At 40.1% G+C, this 17,578-nt stretch overlaps 1 long non-coding RNA gene across 1 annotated transcript; it reads right to left on the bottom strand.

Moving 5' to 3' along the window:
* Positions 1-819: 819 nt before the first annotated feature.
* Positions 820-8,222, bottom strand: LOC116453670. The gene is made up of 2 exons (XR_004243892.1): positions 8,182-8,222; positions 820-5,152 (listed from the first exon to the last, which is right to left on the bottom strand). It is a non-coding gene; the product is annotated as an uncharacterized LOC116453670 (long non-coding RNA).
* Positions 8,223-17,578: the final 9,356 nt, after the last annotated feature.

Raw genomic sequence — 17,578 nt, forward strand, 5'->3', positions numbered from 1 at the left:
CTGCTACATTAACCACAGACACTTCCCCCTGAACAATAAACATGTTTTTTTTTAGTTCAATTATTTTTTCCTTGAACTAAAATTCTGGGGCAGATCTCCATCTGGCACTCTCTAGCATAATTCCCTACTTATCCCTTTACATGTGAGAAGCTGGGTGTCTACATTTCCTGTGAGAGAAAAAAGGGAATTCTCATGCAGGCTACGTGAGCTCCCCGCTGCTTTTACACAATTCTCTTACATTCCCCCCCCCCCAATTTCATCTGGGTAATACATATTTCATTTCCTGTTTTAATACACCTGTGAACATTAACACATCCCAGTAGCCTACTCGCTCCATTAATCAAGTGCTGAAATTGCACCGGTTAATTTATGCCAATATTTACACAGTAATTATCTCCAGCTTTTGCATCATAAAATTTTACCAACCCTAAGAAGATTTTTTTTTTTTAATGTATTGAAGAGCTCAGGGTTTACCACTGTGACCCAGCCTTTTCTGAAGGAAAGCACAGCACAGGACAGGTCCATCACAGACAGTCTCCATTTTTTAAAGGAAATTTAGTGCAATTGGTGCTTCCACGTGGCCACTTGAAACAGGACAAGTGTTCCCCACCACACACCAGTAATTAATGGGCCTTTAAAAACCATGACATACTTTCAGTTTGCCTCAGTTTTGGGGAAGTACAGATTCCCATTTCAACTCCACAATTAAGACACAACATGTTCCTGCTGATTTCTACCCCACCTGCCTTGCAAATCAGAGTAGCAACAATTGCAGAAAATCAGAGAATAAACTGTTTGGAAAAATCACAAAATAGCAGCTCACTCATCCAGGTACCTTTTTACTTACACAGACTTATTTGCACCAAGTAAACACACAAGAACCAGGTGTTTACACCACAAGAAACAGGTACTTTAATGATGAATAGACCTAAATACTTCAAATTCATGTGAACAAAATCATTATTTCCCAGTACCTTAAGGGTTACCAGAGAAGGTGCACAGGTTAGATTGTACCAACAGCAGCACTCTGAACCTACTGCTTCAAGATAGCACTGCTGATATCCCTGTGCCATTAAAAACAAATCCTGACCAAAACGCTCCAAATGTGTTTAAATCACTGCTTTTTCAAGTTGCCTGATGACGTTAATATAGTAAAAATCAAACTTATAACCTGCAGAATTGTAAATCAAGGCATGTTCAGCTCACTCCTTTTCTTACATAGCTATATCTAGATTTAGAGAATAGTTCTCCAGAGATTTTAGGTATAATTAGTACCTCCCTTCTTCCCTGACCCACTTTTCATGTTGGAGATCAGCCTTGCTGGAGCTTGCCTCAGAGATTCAAGCCTAAAAGCTCTCCAAATCTCTACTAAAACCACAGATACTCATCAGCACTGAGATTTCTCACTCCAAAAAGCCAGAGCTTTAGTTTCTAACATGCAATGATTTTATCACTCCCATTGTAGTAGAAAACATGTCAGCTGCTGCAGGGAGTTCCAGGCAGGATATACATCTGTACATTACTTTTTCCTCATTTACTTTCTTTCATACTGGATTGTGAGACTAATTGATGATAAACCAAGAACGACAGTTCCCCCAAAATCAATACAACTTGTAAAAAACATTTCCTGATATGGGTCATGTGTTCAGAGACTGGATCTGTTTCGGGAATAAAAGTGTCCACCCAAGGGTTTTTTTGCAAACCAACTCCTGATGCTCAAGCAGGACCAAAGGGGAACTGCTGTTTTTGAGGGCAAAATTGCTCCAGTTTCAGGTTTCTGTTTGGATTTTTTTTAATGCCAAAGTGTTTCTACCACTACATTTATGCATCTGATGGACTGAAAAGCCTTGGAAACCATAAAGATGGAGAAAGATAAAGCAGCTGGGTGCAAAGCTTTTTTTTGTTGGGACACTTCAGTCTGAAAGAGGTTCCTCTTCCTGGCTTAAGAAGACAAAAGGCCAAAGTGCAGTTTTCAAAATCAGTGAATACATTTAGAGCCCAAACTCTCACCAATGGAGTCCAGTACTCCTAGATAATGAATTAATTTGTATAATGGAAATCCCAGTCCTGGGAGAGTTAGCTACATGTGGAGATAGAAAGTAATTAATAGTAATGAAAAAAAAAATTTCCTTTAACATTATTTCCCAGAATGTTAATATAGTGATTTCTTTCTGGGACCTGAAGGTAAATTAAAATAATTCCATTTTCTGAAGCTCTGCCATTTTTGGGATAGTTATATTTTTCTTTCAGTTGTTATATTACATTTCTAAAATATGAAGTATCCTGACATTTGTCTATATCTAGATTTTGTACAGAGCATGTTACTAAAAGCTCTAAGTTAAGCATACTCTTAATTTGCTCTTCAGTATTTCCTTTATAACTGGAGTTTTAAGCAGTATCTTTAATCCCAAAATTAAAACTGATCTGGATGTATAAAAAGAGACTTTTAACATGTAAATTAATTATTTTCTGAGGAGGAAATGGAAAAAAAAAAGGACAGCATTACTTCAAGTTATCATTTTCTCTTCTAGAAGATCAAGAGGAGTAACCAAATTTAAAATTGGTGAAAAAAATTGTATTTCACAGGATCGAGATTGATTTTAGAATTTAAACAGAAAATCTTATTCTTGTAGGTGTTTCCAGAAGGGCTGCTGAAACCGTAACACAATTTTTGATAGGTTGATCAATACCAGTTTGAGCAGTGATAAAACTTGCTTTGCACCAAAAGTCAATTTTGTACACAAAAGGGTGAGCTCAGGAATTTTCTAAATTATTTTTGCTATAATAAAAGTGTTTTACTCTGCCACTTCAGGACAGATCGATTGGCAGACATACAACATCTGCTTCTGTGAAAACCAGGACAGAAAATATATATAAACCTACATGCTGAAGTTTAAACAATAATCAAATGAAAGTTGCAATAAAACACATTGAGCACTTTATAATAGAATTACTTTTTAGACAATGTATTTTACTTAAATCAGAGCAGTCTCTCTGTCTCTTTTTGGATGGCTTCTCTATTCCTTGCAACACTGCCAGTCTAAAGCAAGTCTGAAGTTTGCAGTGCAGGACGGAATTCATACAAAAAGGACAGGTTCTTCACAAGAGAAAGAATTTTTCTTCTTCCTACCCAGGAAGGTGGCAGCTTCTAGACAAAAGTCCCAAGCTGCAGAAACTTTCCACAGTGTGAAGAGTTTCAGACACAGAGCACAGACACATTTCACATCACAAGGGACCTTTCCCAGATGTACAGACACTTCTAGGAAGAAAACTCCAGGATAGAGCCATCTGTACCAACTGCATTCGGAGGAAATGCTTTTCCTTACTTTCAAGTTTCTCTGTGAAAATTTAATCTATTTAACAGTGCCATGCTGTTAACATGCAATATTTCATGTGGCATTTAGATGGATCCCTCAGCAATTATTAAGGTACATTGCAATGTTATTCTAAATGACGTGAATTATTCTTGTAGTATGATAAGCCTGAGAAATTCTCCCCCCTTCCCAGATTTCCTCAGGGGACACAATCATTTGCATTTTGGACCTAAAACTCAGACCTTGCCAGGCTGGAGGCACATTTACCTCAAAAGGCAGCAATTCTCAACTATATCATAGAAGATAGAATTCCATATTTCACAATAAATTAATGGACCATTGTTTGTGAAGGGTGAACAGAATTAGATTTGTTGCTGGCTGACAGAAGTTATTAAAAATATTACATTATAAAATCCCCAAGGTGTTTGTATCACCTGTGGAAGAGTAGGTGAACATGAATGACATGATTACGTCCGTCCCCAAATAGCTCCCATATTATCATTTGCTGGGATTCTGCCCAGTCCATGTTTTCTGTCTCTGTGAAATCTGTTTTAATCCCAATAGGATGTGGCAGTTTGCATTCTCCGTTCCATTTCTTTACCAAAATAAGTTGCACAAACACATGCTGATCTTATGTTCCTTCAATACTGCATTACAAGTGATGCTTTTAAATCTTAACCACAGGCACCAGAAAATTAAACTACTTGATCTATCTTTTTACGTACCCATCATATTAGTTAATGTATTTATTAACTCTAGAGAGGCCAAAATGCTTTAAAAGTGAGAAATAAACCTTCCAAAGCCCTGTTGTCTGCAATACATCCAATAGCAATAACATACACCTTTCCTATTTCATGCTGTTACTCTGCCTTGCTTTCACCTGTCAGTATATTAGCCCAAAACTCAGAACTGATTCTCTCTCAGCAAGAACAAGTTCCTCTTCCATTAAGCCTTTATTTTGATTTCTAGATAAACAAGTTCCACACCAGGACTCCAGCATCTTCTGAATTAGAACTGTTTTGTCTGCATTCAAGACTTAAACCAGCAGAACAACTTTCTCCTTCATTTTACAGACAATATAAATATGAGTATTTGATTTAGAGGGAAGACTGTGATTTCACCCATGAAGACTACCTTAATCACAGAATAAGAAAATGGGATAGCCAGAAGACTACAAATAGCAAGCAAAGACAATTTTACATCTCTGAAATTTTCTTCTTGTGTTGGTTTAACACAGCCTGATTTTTTGGTGGGGGGGGGGGGGGGAAGCCAAAGAGGTTGCTTCCATGAGAAGCTGCTAGAAGCTTCCACCATGTCCAGCAGAGCCAATTGCTCTGAAGATGGACATACTTCTGGCCCAATTAGAGAAGCTGGTAACACCTCTGTAATGACATATCTAAGAAGGAAATCAAAACAGCGTGCGCAGCTTTTCCCCAGGGGTGGGATGGCCCCACCACCAAGACCATCCTGGCGCCATGAGCGGCCATGCGGCCACCGTGGCAGTCACCGCCACCTCAGCACAGCCCACGGTGAGCTTTGCCTGCCTGGCTGCACTTAGCCAGCCACACTGTGGGCAGAAGGGCAGGAGCGGCGGCGGTGGCTTCTCCTTTTCGGCGCTCCACATGAAGAGAGGCGCTGAATGCACCGGTGCCGTGGCCGCCAGCACTGCCCATGCAGTGGCGGCAGGGGCCACGTGGCCGGTAGCAGAAACACGGCGAGCGGTTCCCCGATGCAGAACCTGGATGAAATCAACTTCTCGGCACTGCGAAATCCTGCAGAAATCTTTGAGCTGGTGGAATTTGTTGGCAATGGGACTTACGAGCAGCAGTTTTTTCCTCCTAGTCAGAGAAAGAGGAGGAAGTGAGGACATGTGGAAAAAACCAACATGGTAACACCAAGGTCAGTGGAAAGAAAGAGGGGGAGGAAGTGCTCCAAGTGTCAGAGTAGAGGTTTTCTCTTCAAGCCCTGGTGAGGACTGGGATAAAACAAACTACCTCCCTGTAATCCATGAGGTCCATTTCCCACTCGCAGCCTGTGGGAAAAAGTGCTCACGCCAGAGCAAGTGGATGCTAAAAAAGCTGTAATCCTGTGGGACACCCGGACAGAGAAAGAAGGCCCTTGCTTCCAGAGTTCAAGAAAGAGGGCCCTTGTTTCCAAGCTAGAACAGCTTATCCTTAAAAGACTACAGCCCATGGACTAAGTGACCCATGTCATGGCAGTTTTGGGAAGACTGTTTTGCCCATGGGAGGGACTCAGTTTACAGCAGGTTGGGCAGGACTGCTACTCATGAAATTAGAACCACGTTGGAGAAGGTCATGGAGAACTGTCTCCCATGGGAAGGACCCCACGACATAGCAGAAGAGACTCCTCTCCCTATGCGAACTGAAGAAAGATCCAGAGTGACAAACTGACTAAACACCCCCACGCCCTGCCTCCCTGCGCTGTTGGTGGGAAGGAGGGAGGGGGCTGGGGGGGAAAAATTGTGTTTTAAAGGCTTATTTTATTCCTCATTATCCTCCTCTGTTAATAAAAAATTTACTTTATGCCTTTAAGATTGAGCCTGTTTTGCCCTTGGAGTGTTTTCTCCCCATCCTTATCTCAACTCATGAACTCTTTGTTACAATTTTCATGGGTACCTGGTATTTTAACCAGTGTCAAATCACAACATTTCTATACATCCACATATTATGTGAGAGTCCTGTACTGTTTTTGCAGGTAGACCCCCAGTACTGTGTCACAAATAAGGTTGTCTGCATAAAGTTATGAAGCAGTTTTACACAGTCTTGGTTTAACATCTGGTGGAAAGAATAAACACATCACAGAGCTCCATAAAGTAACAGGGATCTTCCCAGAAATTAGTGCACTGGTTTTGAATATTGAGGAGACTCAGTGGAAGAAAAGATATTGTCTTTCTCAGCTTAGGACTAAACCAAAAATATCTGTCTCAGGCGAAACAGAGGGGTTGGATATATGCAAATCCTTAGGCAAAGAAACAACTTTGAAGGGCTGGCTATTGGTTACAACTGGAAGTGGGGGTGTTGGTATTTGACCCAAATTTGAGTTTCCATCACTGTTCCTTTTTGTTTCCAAAACTTGCACCAATTCAAGTTATAATCTTGTTACAATTTCCTTGAATACAACATGCAAGGTTTAAACCATTTCTTCACCATCTTTGCACATTTCCCAAAAGCCGTTAGCTGGCCATGATGTGTCCATGAGAAGAATAAGCACAGGCACCTGAGATTGCTGTATCCCAAATAACACCTGTGTGCTGTGCTCCCCTGCCAAAGCCCTGCGGCCACAATCCCAGCTTCACCTGCTTGAGAGAGCTGCTCTTCTGCCTGAAGTGCTGAGGGCTGGTGTGTAAATAATGTTGGAGAGATGGAATTATCCTTTTGATATCAACAACAAAATTATAATTTCTTTGCGGTGGGATTTTAGGCCTGATCCAATGGCCACTAAAAATAACACCAAAGGGAGTGGATGCTTTTTGGGAGCAAGTCTCTCTTACATATTTGGGGCTTAGACTGGGCCTTAAGGCAAAAGGAATTTTAGTGGTGCATTCTCCTTTACCCACTGGTTTGCAGCAATCCATAAGCTTTGGACATTCCAAGTGACAGTCCTCTCTCTGGAGAAGTGGTGTTCGCACAGTCCCAATTCCAGAGCTCTGCTCCGAGAGTAATCACATCCTGAGAGTCAGTGAGGGGATTACTACAACAGAGAGGGCTGGGAAAACATAACTTGCTAAATTACTGATATGAGAATGTCACTGTCACTTTGCATCCAACCCTTTTAAAAAAAACTATCTACGTTGGTTTCTAAGAAATATAATTTCTATTTCTCGCTCTGGATTTAGTCTCCTGTTTTCATGCATTTATATGAGATGTAAATCTGACATATTTAAAATGACTGCTGCTACACAGATGATGAAAGCAATGTATAAAATCAGTTTGAGCTTCACTTCTGTAGTGGTTTGGTCCAAAATACTCATTACTGTTTATCTGCTGTGAGATAAGAATCAGGAGAAATGCAAAGCAGGCACCAAACTTGAAAGAATATAAAGAAGTTTATTAACAGACCTAAAAGAGGGAAAAAAATTATACCACCTTCAGAACTCTTCTCCTCCCCCCACCTTCCTCCCTTCTCCCACTGACAATGTAAAAAGACAACCCTTAAGATGTTCAGTCTGTTTACCACTTCCATAATAACCTTGTTCAGTCCATTTAGAAAGAGAAGTCTCTTCTTGCTCATGCTATGAAAACATCATCACAACGAGACAGCCGCCCACTTCCAAATATTGTTCAGTCCATTTAGGAAGAGGAGTCTCTCTGCCTGCGTGTGAGTCCTTTCCCCCGACTTGCAGCTTTTCCCACAACTGCTTTCGAGGGTCCACTCTTGAAGTTTTTTGGGGTACAATTTTAAGGTTGAGCCGTTCAGGAACAAAAACAGAGGCCCTTCTCCTTCCCTGGGAGCAAAGGGTCTTCATCGTCTTCATCGTTAGGACTATCTCTGGGAGCATCTCTAGGAACTGAGGTTTTCTCCTTTCCCGTTTGGAGCAAAAGTCCTCATCTGGTTCATCTCTAGGGACTGAGGTTTTCTCCTTTCCCGTTTGGAGCAAAAGTCCTCATCTGGTTCATCTCTCCCTGTCCAAACTTCTCATGAAATTACAGCTGCGTCAGCATCTGCCTATCTCAGCGCAGGTGCTTTTGCTCACGAGTTGAACACTCCACCCCCCATATCTTCATGAAATTACAACAGGATACTCTGATATATCATAGCTTCACAAGAGAATTTCAGCTTTAAGCATCTCCTCTCTCTCTTCCCTCAGGTTTTCAGCTCTTCACAGCAATAAAAGGGTTACTCTCACCTCGGCCTTGCAGCTTTACAGCTGGAATGTTGAATTTTTCTTATCGCAGTGGAGAGGGGGGAGAGCCGAGCTGCTCCGGCTGCTCACGGCAAGGCAGTGGGGGGGGGTTCCACGGCTGGAACAGGTCCATGGCTTCAGGATGGCCGTGGCCCGGCCCGGCCTGGCCCAAGCAGGGCCTGGCCAGGCCCCACAGCCACCTGTCCCAGCGCCGGAAACGAGAGAGAGCTTGGAGGGGGAGTTTGCCTATTCTTAAATGTGGATCACAGAGGTGATCACAACTTTAAGTGGCTTAGAGAGTTGTCCATATTCAAACTGGCCAGCTGATAGGTTCTATCAGTTCCCAGAGGAAACTGTAAGCACCCCTTAGCAAGGACGTCCCTTCCGGGACTGTGCTTGCTAACCTATGACACTTCCTGAAGTCAAAGAATTGCTGTTGTGGAGAGAAAAGTGAAAGAAAAAAACCAAAAACCCTCTTCCTTTTATCCTGTAGTTTTCATAAGGAAATTGAAGGACAGGATTATATTCATTATCATACTTAGAGTACTGCTTTCAGGTATTTCGAGTCTCTTCTGCATCAGTTCATGAGAAATTTTGAGAGAAGAAATGAGCTCATTCCCTTTGACAGCTTCATTGGGGATCTGTAGGTGTCCATGAGCAGAGCTGTGCCTTTTGCCAGCTGGAGTCTGGACCTGGTGGGAAACTGTCATAATACATGGGACAGGAGAGATTTGGGATGTTGTCCAGCCAGCCTGGGAAAAACTTAGGCTGGCTTTGTGCTGCTGATTAGGAATATGGATGTGACAAAGAGCTCTGGCAAGGGGTAGCAGCATTATAGAAATGTGGATACCTCAGGATCCCCATGCTCTCCAAACCATCCTCATCACAGCCAGAGGCAGCCTGGGTTTCTTTAAGGACAGTATCAAGAGCACAAACCATGTTCAAGGCTCATGATATCTAGGACTTGAGTTCCAATTGATAACTTCATGAAGAACGGGATGATAAACAGGGATAACCCTTGACAGAAGTTTTAGTAAAGTACTACTTATATTCAGAGGGGGAAAAAAAGTGATTTCACAACACCTGGAGTGTCATCTTTATAAATTGCATATTTCATACAGTGTATTTTTCCCTGCTAGTGGGAGGCCTAATATTAGAAAACAACATGCCCCTTTTCTCATTCAAGACAATGCTCAAAGTTATAGGAAGCTTTTGCCACCTGAGAGCTCCTTTTAAGCTGTTTAAAGCAAGGCTCACCTGCAACATGAATACCTGCACCTTTATTTTAAAAATAAGTGATTGTGCCAGAATATTTCTGTATTTTTTTTTTAATCTCACTTCCTTCTGTCTCAAAATCAGATAAAAAATGTAAAACAATTTAAAAATCTCTTTAGATCCGAGAGGTTGGAACAGTGATTTTCATTTGCTTTACAGCTATTTCAGCCATTTTCTTTGTGTGGGTTCTAGAAAGTGAAAATCCTTCCCTTGCTCACACAAGCAGGATTTATATTGCTCAGCCCCAGCTTACACAACTGCAAAAGGAAAATAGGGTTTAGAAAAACTTCCATTAAGAGCCAGGACTTTTCCTTTGAACTACAATTCCATGTAGAACAGTGTTGTTGTTAGAAAGAACAAACAAAAACTGTGAATGCTGCCTGTAAACTAATATTTCAAGGCAAAAATAGGGACAACTAAAAACCAACAGCAATTTTCTGCTGACTGATCCTCATGGATTATTTAGCTGACCCTTAGCAAGGAGAGGCTCTGAAAAGTCAATAGGAACACGAATTGTCCAGGTGGGTGACGAAAAGAAAAATTCCCAACAATATGGAAAATGGAAAACTTAGAGAGAACTGACTGAAGAATTTTCTCTTTGTTTCAGCTATATTTTCCTCTTGAGTTCTCTAATAAGCGAAAAGATCATACAGGTATAAACATCTTGAAAACAGGAGAAAATACAATCAGAGTAATTCCTCAAAAAATCTTGAACTGATATTGATTTCAAATTAACTCCCCACACAAACTCCCCACACACCCCAGTAGGAGATATTCAGTGAGATGCCACAGAAGGCAAAGAAAAACACACGGAAATCTGAAGCAGGAATTAGGACGTGCTGCTTATAAACTTAGATATATATGTATAAATACCTCAGTAAGAAGAACAGATCTTGACTCTAACAAATTCTCAAACTCCCTTTAATAGACTAAACATACATTTTGAATGTAAAGAAAATGATTCTTATAAAATATTAAACCATTAAGAGCCCACCTCTAAACTGGAGAAACTGTGCTTGGACTAGGGAGTGTTGCCAGCACCAATATTGCTGCAGCTTGGTCTTGTGAATCCTCTGTGGTTTGGAAAAATACCTAAAACCTCTAAAAACCATGAAGGATAAAATATGTGACCACAAACAGCTGCTTGAGATGGCTGCATGTGCTAAAGATGCAGTGATGAGAATTGTCTGAGTTAACCACCAAGCAATAAAAAACCCTCCAAACCACTCATAAAGAGCTATATAGATCCCATTTAAAAAAAAAAAAAAAAAAAAGCAAAACCAATGGCCAAAAAAAAACCAAAAAAACCCCAAACCAATAAACAATCCACCAAAACCAAAAGTCCATGCTAAAGACACATGATGGAAAGACCACTCTACATCCACATGCTTCCTTTTCCACCTTATCCTACTTGCAATATCCCTCATAAACTTCAATTAGGGTTTCTTTTACCTTTATAGATGACACATTTTGCTCATTTTTTCTTTTAATGCCACTTCTATGAGCAAGATGAGCTGGTCTAAAGCTCATTAGCATTTCTACTTACAAGAAAAACAAACCCAAACCTCTGCAAGCAATATTTCTGCTAACCCTGGCCTTTCAGATAGGCTGAAAGTTCCTCCCAGCAGAAGCAGTGAGTGCTGACCCTGCTCTGTATTCTCAGAGATGCTCTTTTCTTCCTACAGCAAGTTGGCCCCTTTGTGTGCAGCTTTATTTTCCCAGGTATCATCTGCCTCCACAGATGTGCATCATTAAGACTGGAAGAATCAACAGCAATATTTCTCTGTAATGAAACACTTTTATGTGGTAAAGTAGGTATGGCACAGAAGCCATTAAGTGTCTCCCGTCAGGAACTCTGCAGCCATCAAACACAATATGGTGGTTTTGGGAAGCCTGGATTCAGAACTCACATGGAATGGTGAATGGGTGCTGTAGAAAAATTTAAGATCCATTAGCAGGGGATTTAGATACAACAGTTACATCCTGCATCTGGGAACGCTTCTGTGATCAGCTGAGGGAACACACCCCACAGAGAAGTCCATAAAAATTGAGCATTTCACTAATGATATTTCTATATATTTTTGTGTGCAACCTTAAAAAGCCTTAAGCCCCTTTAATTGGAGATGATGCATTGGGGCAAGCCAAATGAGTTAAAAAATAAAAGGAAAGCACTGAAACTGATATATCCAGTTGTTTGTACTGCATTTCTAGCCATGTGTTTGAATGGGCACTTTCAGAAATGAATTTGGAATATTATGATCTCCTTCAGCAGCATCCTTTCAAAACCTGTGACACCAGTGTGCCCACAGCATGAAACAAAGAACATTTTACTTTACTGCTCAATTAACACTGCTCAGGTTTCCTTCTTAGGATAACCAGTGAGTTTAGGATGGCAGGTACACATCTTTCTGTTTCAAGAGGATATATTCAGGTTTAATGCATGTGATCCAACTGGACACAGACAGAAATTCCCATTTTCTACCTAGCAATCATCTTTGCAGGGGCTGCATGCTTTCCCTCCAAAGCACAAAGATAAACTGATAAAAATACAGATTTCCTCTAGAGGATGAGGATGCTTTGGTCAAATTAACACCTGGTATTTACAAAATTTCCAAGGCAGTTATTCCTAGCTATGCACAAGTAAAACACACAAAAAATAAATGCCAGGAGTTGTATATGACACAAATGCTATGGTGGAGCTGTATGGATTTCAGCTTCTGCTATTAGGAAACAATTCTTGTGATGGAAAAAAATACTAGCTGAGCATCTAAGCTGGGGGAAAACAGAAGGGAAGAAAGCATGAAAGAAAACCAAACAAAACCACCTGGAAGTAAGAGAGACAACATAATGAAATACCATCTCTTTTCCTGATATTGAAGCAAAGTAACAAGGAATGGGAAAAAATCTAGTTTTCAAAGCTACTTTTTTTGAAGATTTCTTTCTTTTTAAATAATCACTTCATTACAGAAACACCTCTGTCCTAATAAAACTATTTAGGATTTTGTCAAAAGAGAATGTCTGTCTTTTTTAACAATCCCTTCCTTCCTTTTAAAATAAGAGTAGTTACAAATGTCACACTTTTCTTTCAGTCACACTTTATCAGTCCTCCAGTGCTCCTGGATATGTTCAGACAGATGTGTTCAACTGCAAGACCCCAAAGAAGATCTTTCAGAAAAGAAGGATCCAAAGCTGATCAACAAAACCCCCCTAAATTCTTATAGAGAATTGACAAATTAATGCTAATTTGTAGACAGAAACTGCATACAGAGGCTCTGATTCTTAAGGAGTTTGCTGTGCTAAACCAAAGTTTAAGTCTTAGTTGAATTGAAAGCAGAAGAACTACTGAGGAATTGCAAAGCTACAGAGTACAGCAAACAAAAGAGATCCTGCTTCTTAATTTTTCCTGGTTTAGAGTGAAAGTACATTTGATGGGGAGACACTTCCTCATTCATTAAATCCCCACAGCTCATTTTGTCAAGCAGTGGCTCCACTAGTGCCAGCCTTGCTTCAGCTCCTGCAAGCAGAGGGATGCCTGCCAGGACTCATTACTTCCCACTATGCATACCCTTTCCCCCACACCTACCAGAATCCATCCCCTTTGGAGCTCGATCCAGCTCAGTGTTTCACATTTAAAAAGCAGCCTGTGGCTTTTCAGTGTTGTTCTACCAGTACAAAACGTGGAGCAAAGCCTGCCCCATGCCTCGTCCTGACAGGAGATGCAGCTTTCCACAGGCTGCAAAAATCCTTCTCTGGAAAAACAAATGAGGGCCCTGGGCAATAGATCGTGAGAGGCTCATTTGGTGTCTGCTCACAGTCACTGCCCCTGCCAGCATCCCGTGTGACCTGCTATTAACTCCCCTCTCCACCTCTGATTTAGGGCCACTCCACATCCCTGTAGCCAATTCTCCATGCTTTTAAGATTTGTTTTCCAGGGTATTGATCCAGGGCAAGAGTTCAGGCCAGACCCCTGAACTGCCCTCCTGCCTCTGTCAAATCAGCAACGTCTTTCTTACACTCAGTGTGAGCTTCCTCCCACACAGGAGCACCGAACTGACACACACCTATCTTATCCTCCTCCAAGATCACCTATTTGACCAAATCCATCCCCTGTAAATAAACTCATTCCCAGAACTAGCAATTTTTAATCTACCTTCAATTATTCTACTCTAAAAAGTTCTCATCTTTAACTTCTTAAGGATTGTCAAAATTGTTCGGCCACTATAGAGGCATTGAGGCCCTAATGCCCTGAAATAGGGCAGGTATAGATTGGTATATCGGGAAGAAATCTTTCCCTGTGAGGGTGGTAAGGACCTGGTTGCCCAGATAAATTGTGCATTCCCCATCCCTGGCAGTGCCCAAGGCCAGGTTGGACAGGGCTTGGAGCAACCTGGGATAGTGGAAGGTGTCCCTGCCATGGCAGGAAATGAGATGGTCTTTAATGTCCTTCTAACCAAACCTGTAATTGCATGACAATCCTGCAACTGACATGTCTGGAGTATTTGATACAACATCAGCTTTGGGGCCAGGACACATGCCATCCCTGTTCCATGTTACTAGGCCAGGCTACTTAATAAAGACATAAGTGAATGCAAATAGCGGCAGGATGCAGAAACACTGTTGACTATTTTCTATTAAGAATATACGAACCAGGGAAAAAAACAAAAACAAAGACAAAACTATCCATTCTGGAGCAGTGGGGCTCAAATCAGCCCCCAAAATGAAATGCTGTCCTCATGCCATTGGCTGTTTCTATTCTTTGCTGCTCAATCTAGTTTTTGATTGATCCTCAGCATCGGACATGTTGGAACTCCTCAGGATTAATAATTCTAACATTTCCCCTCCACTGAAAGGCTTTATCTCACCAGGTACTGTGAGCAAACAAGTTTCAACATGAGAACTCCACCCATCAGTGTGAGAGAAAGTGAGAAAATGTGTGTCAGGGTAGCAGGTGTGATACCCAATATTCTCAAGAAAGGCTGGGAGCCAATCTTTTTCATTTTGAGGACTGTGGCTCACGTTATGATAGCTCAGCTCATTATTTTTCAAGTTAATAGGCTAATCAAAATTCCATAATCAAGGAGTCATACATAATTCCATAATCAGATGTGCTACACTTTTGAAGAACAAAATGATCACAAAAATACTCTCAATTTATTATCTTTCAATTTTAAAAGCCATTAAAATTAAAATGAAAGGTCTATTTACCTCTTATTATGGAATTTTTATTAAAACATCTCACTGCTTACATTTTTAGATGCTTGTTTTTCAAATTTTCATTCAGCTTTTTTGTAAAAAAAGAACTTTTTACCTTATATCTCAAATAAAACCACAATGTAGCACCATAGGGAAATACCAGCTACCCCGTGAGATCATTATGCTTAAATGCACCAAAGCTACTTAAGGAGCTCTCCTCCCAAAGAAACAAACATTTTTAACTCATTTAGCCACTTCTGAAAATTTTATGACTGTATATTCTCGAGAAGTACAACAGAGAAAATAGAATTTGAATCCCCTGATGGGGATTTTATGTATTGTTCTATTTACATTTGTGTATTGTTCTGGTTTTTAAAAGCTGATACCCCAAACTAGCTAACAACCAGCATAATCTTTGCTTCTGTCAGATTGTTTTCCTTTTGTCTCTTTTGTTATAAAAAGCTCTTCTAAATACACCAGTTTTAATTCTTGTAACAAAGTATACGAGTTGACAACTTCTAGTTTTGTTTCAAGGAAATACTTGAACTGAGCCAATAATCCCTTTGTGAATAATTTATTTGATTAATTTTGCTATTTCCCTGTTAACAAACTGTTTGTAGAAATGGTACAGACATAGGAAAAAACAAACCCTGCTGCAGTGGGAATAGGGAGAAATTCCTAAAATATCACAGATTAAAATAATTTCTGTAAATTCTTTACATCAGCTCTGTAGACTTCTGTAGCTGGAACATGATTTCTGTACATATCTCTTCAGTGGCTGAAGGTAATAAAGACTTACTTTCTAGGAGAAAAAAAGTGAAAAAAATTGCATTTTCATTTAAAACTGCAGATTTCTTTCCTCTTCATTTAACATCACAGCATCACAGTTCTTGAGCTGATACAGGTCACCTCGACTCAAGTGAAACCACAGTGATGATTCAACCAAGGAAAAACAAAGCTGTTTTTTCTCCATATGTGTCATGGTGCTTTACACATCATATACTGGGCACTAAACTTTTATCAGGTTGGGAAGTCTTTAACTATGGATTTGACCCCCACCTTACTAAGGGCTTTTCTACTTTTGCAAGTTAGAAATTTAAAGAGAATATTGACAACACTTAAGCATAAAACTAATCAAAATCGAAATGAAAAATTAAGTAAGAGCCACAGAGTAACTTTCTCTACCAACTAAGGGTTGCACGGGCACACAAGAATTAGCTGAGCGTCTCCCCAGTCTGCATTTTGCAGACTCCACAGTCTGCATCTCCCATTGCTGCATTTTGCTGCCTCTCTCTGCATTTCTCTTGAGGTTTTACTAGTTAATTTCTATCCTATTAATTGTTCCCTTTCAGTATTTGCTATTAAGTTTCTGGTCATGTTAAAAACAAGTTTGTTAAGCTTCCTGGAAAAGTAGAAGATCCTTCAGCCTTAAAATCCGCATCCATTCTCCTCCTGAGAACCCCTGGTTTATCAGAGATAACACCTACTCTCTATTCTATAAAAAACAAACAGAAAGCTGAACAATAAATCCTGGATATTGAATAGCAGAATATCAAGTAAGTAAAGGTACATTTGAGGTTTTAAAGAATACAGTATCTCCTTTCTACTCAACAGGCAACAGAAGTTTTCCTAAAGATATGCGGTAGCATACACAGAGAAAAAATACGGCCTTAAAGGAAAAATTCTGTCAAAAAAGGAATTTTGGTATTGAAGTGATCAAAGATTTAACAGGATACAGAGGTTTAAGTGTGCTGAAAGAAAACCAAGATAGTAATATTTTGTAAGATAGAGAAGAGAGGAGAATCTATAATGAGGATTGTTTTATGGCATTAAATAATATGACAGACTCAAAAAATACTATTCCCTGAAGATAGTCAGTAAATTGGTCCCACTGGCACTATGAGAATGTTTTGGTGATGATGATGATGATGTCTGAAAACATTCTGGATGTTCTCAAGCAAATAAATATGAGGTAAAATGATGTTGCATTTGAAGGCAGAGGAAGTTTTGCTACTGGCTTCAACATATTGCTATTGGCTTCTATATATTTTTGTGTGCAACCTTAAAAAGCCTTAAGCCCATTTAATTAGAGATGATGCATTGGGGCAAGCCAAATGAGTTAAAAAATAAAAGGAAAGCACTGAAACTGATATATCCAGTTGTTTGTACTGCATTTCTAGCCATGTGTTTGAATGGGCACTTTCAGAAATGAATTTGGAATATTATGATCTCCTTCAGCAGCATCCTTTCAAAACCTGTGACACCAGTGTGCCCACAGCATGAAACAAAGAACATTTTACTTTACTGCTCAATTAACACTGCTCAGGTTTCCTTCTTAGGATAACCAGTGAGTTTAGGATGGCAGGTACACATCTTTCTGTTTCAAGAGGATATATTCAGGTTTAATGCATGTGATCCAACTGGACACAGACAGAAATTCCCATTTTCTACCTAGCAATCATCTTTGCAGGGGCTGCATGCTTTCCCCCCAAAGCACAAAGATAAACTGATAAAAATACAGATTTCCTCTAGAGGATGAGGATGCTTTGGTCAAATTAACACCTGGTATTTACAAAATTTCCAAGGCAGTTATTCCTAGCTATGCACAAGTTAAACACACAAAAAATAAATGCCAGGAGTTGTATATGACACAAATGCTATGGTGGAGCTGTATGGAAGGCAGAGGAAGTTTTGCTATTGGCTTCCAGGAGCTAGGAATTCACTCAGGAAATCTCACAACCAAACTTCAAACATGAAATAAATAAGACTCTTTTTAGGGCAGTTTAATGCCACTGCACTTTCACTTCACACAATTATCCCAATTTACATGGTTCTACACAAGGTAAAAATCATAACTCAACCCATAACAGGCTGTACCCACCTAGTCCTGAGCAACACCTTATCCTATCTGCGAGCTCTTCCCAAGCAGCAT

Source organism: Corvus moneduloides, chromosome 19 (genome assembly GCF_009650955.1).
Source record: "Corvus moneduloides isolate bCorMon1 chromosome 19, bCorMon1.pri, whole genome shotgun sequence".
Classification (NCBI taxonomy): Eukaryota; Metazoa; Chordata; class Aves; order Passeriformes; family Corvidae; genus Corvus; species Corvus moneduloides.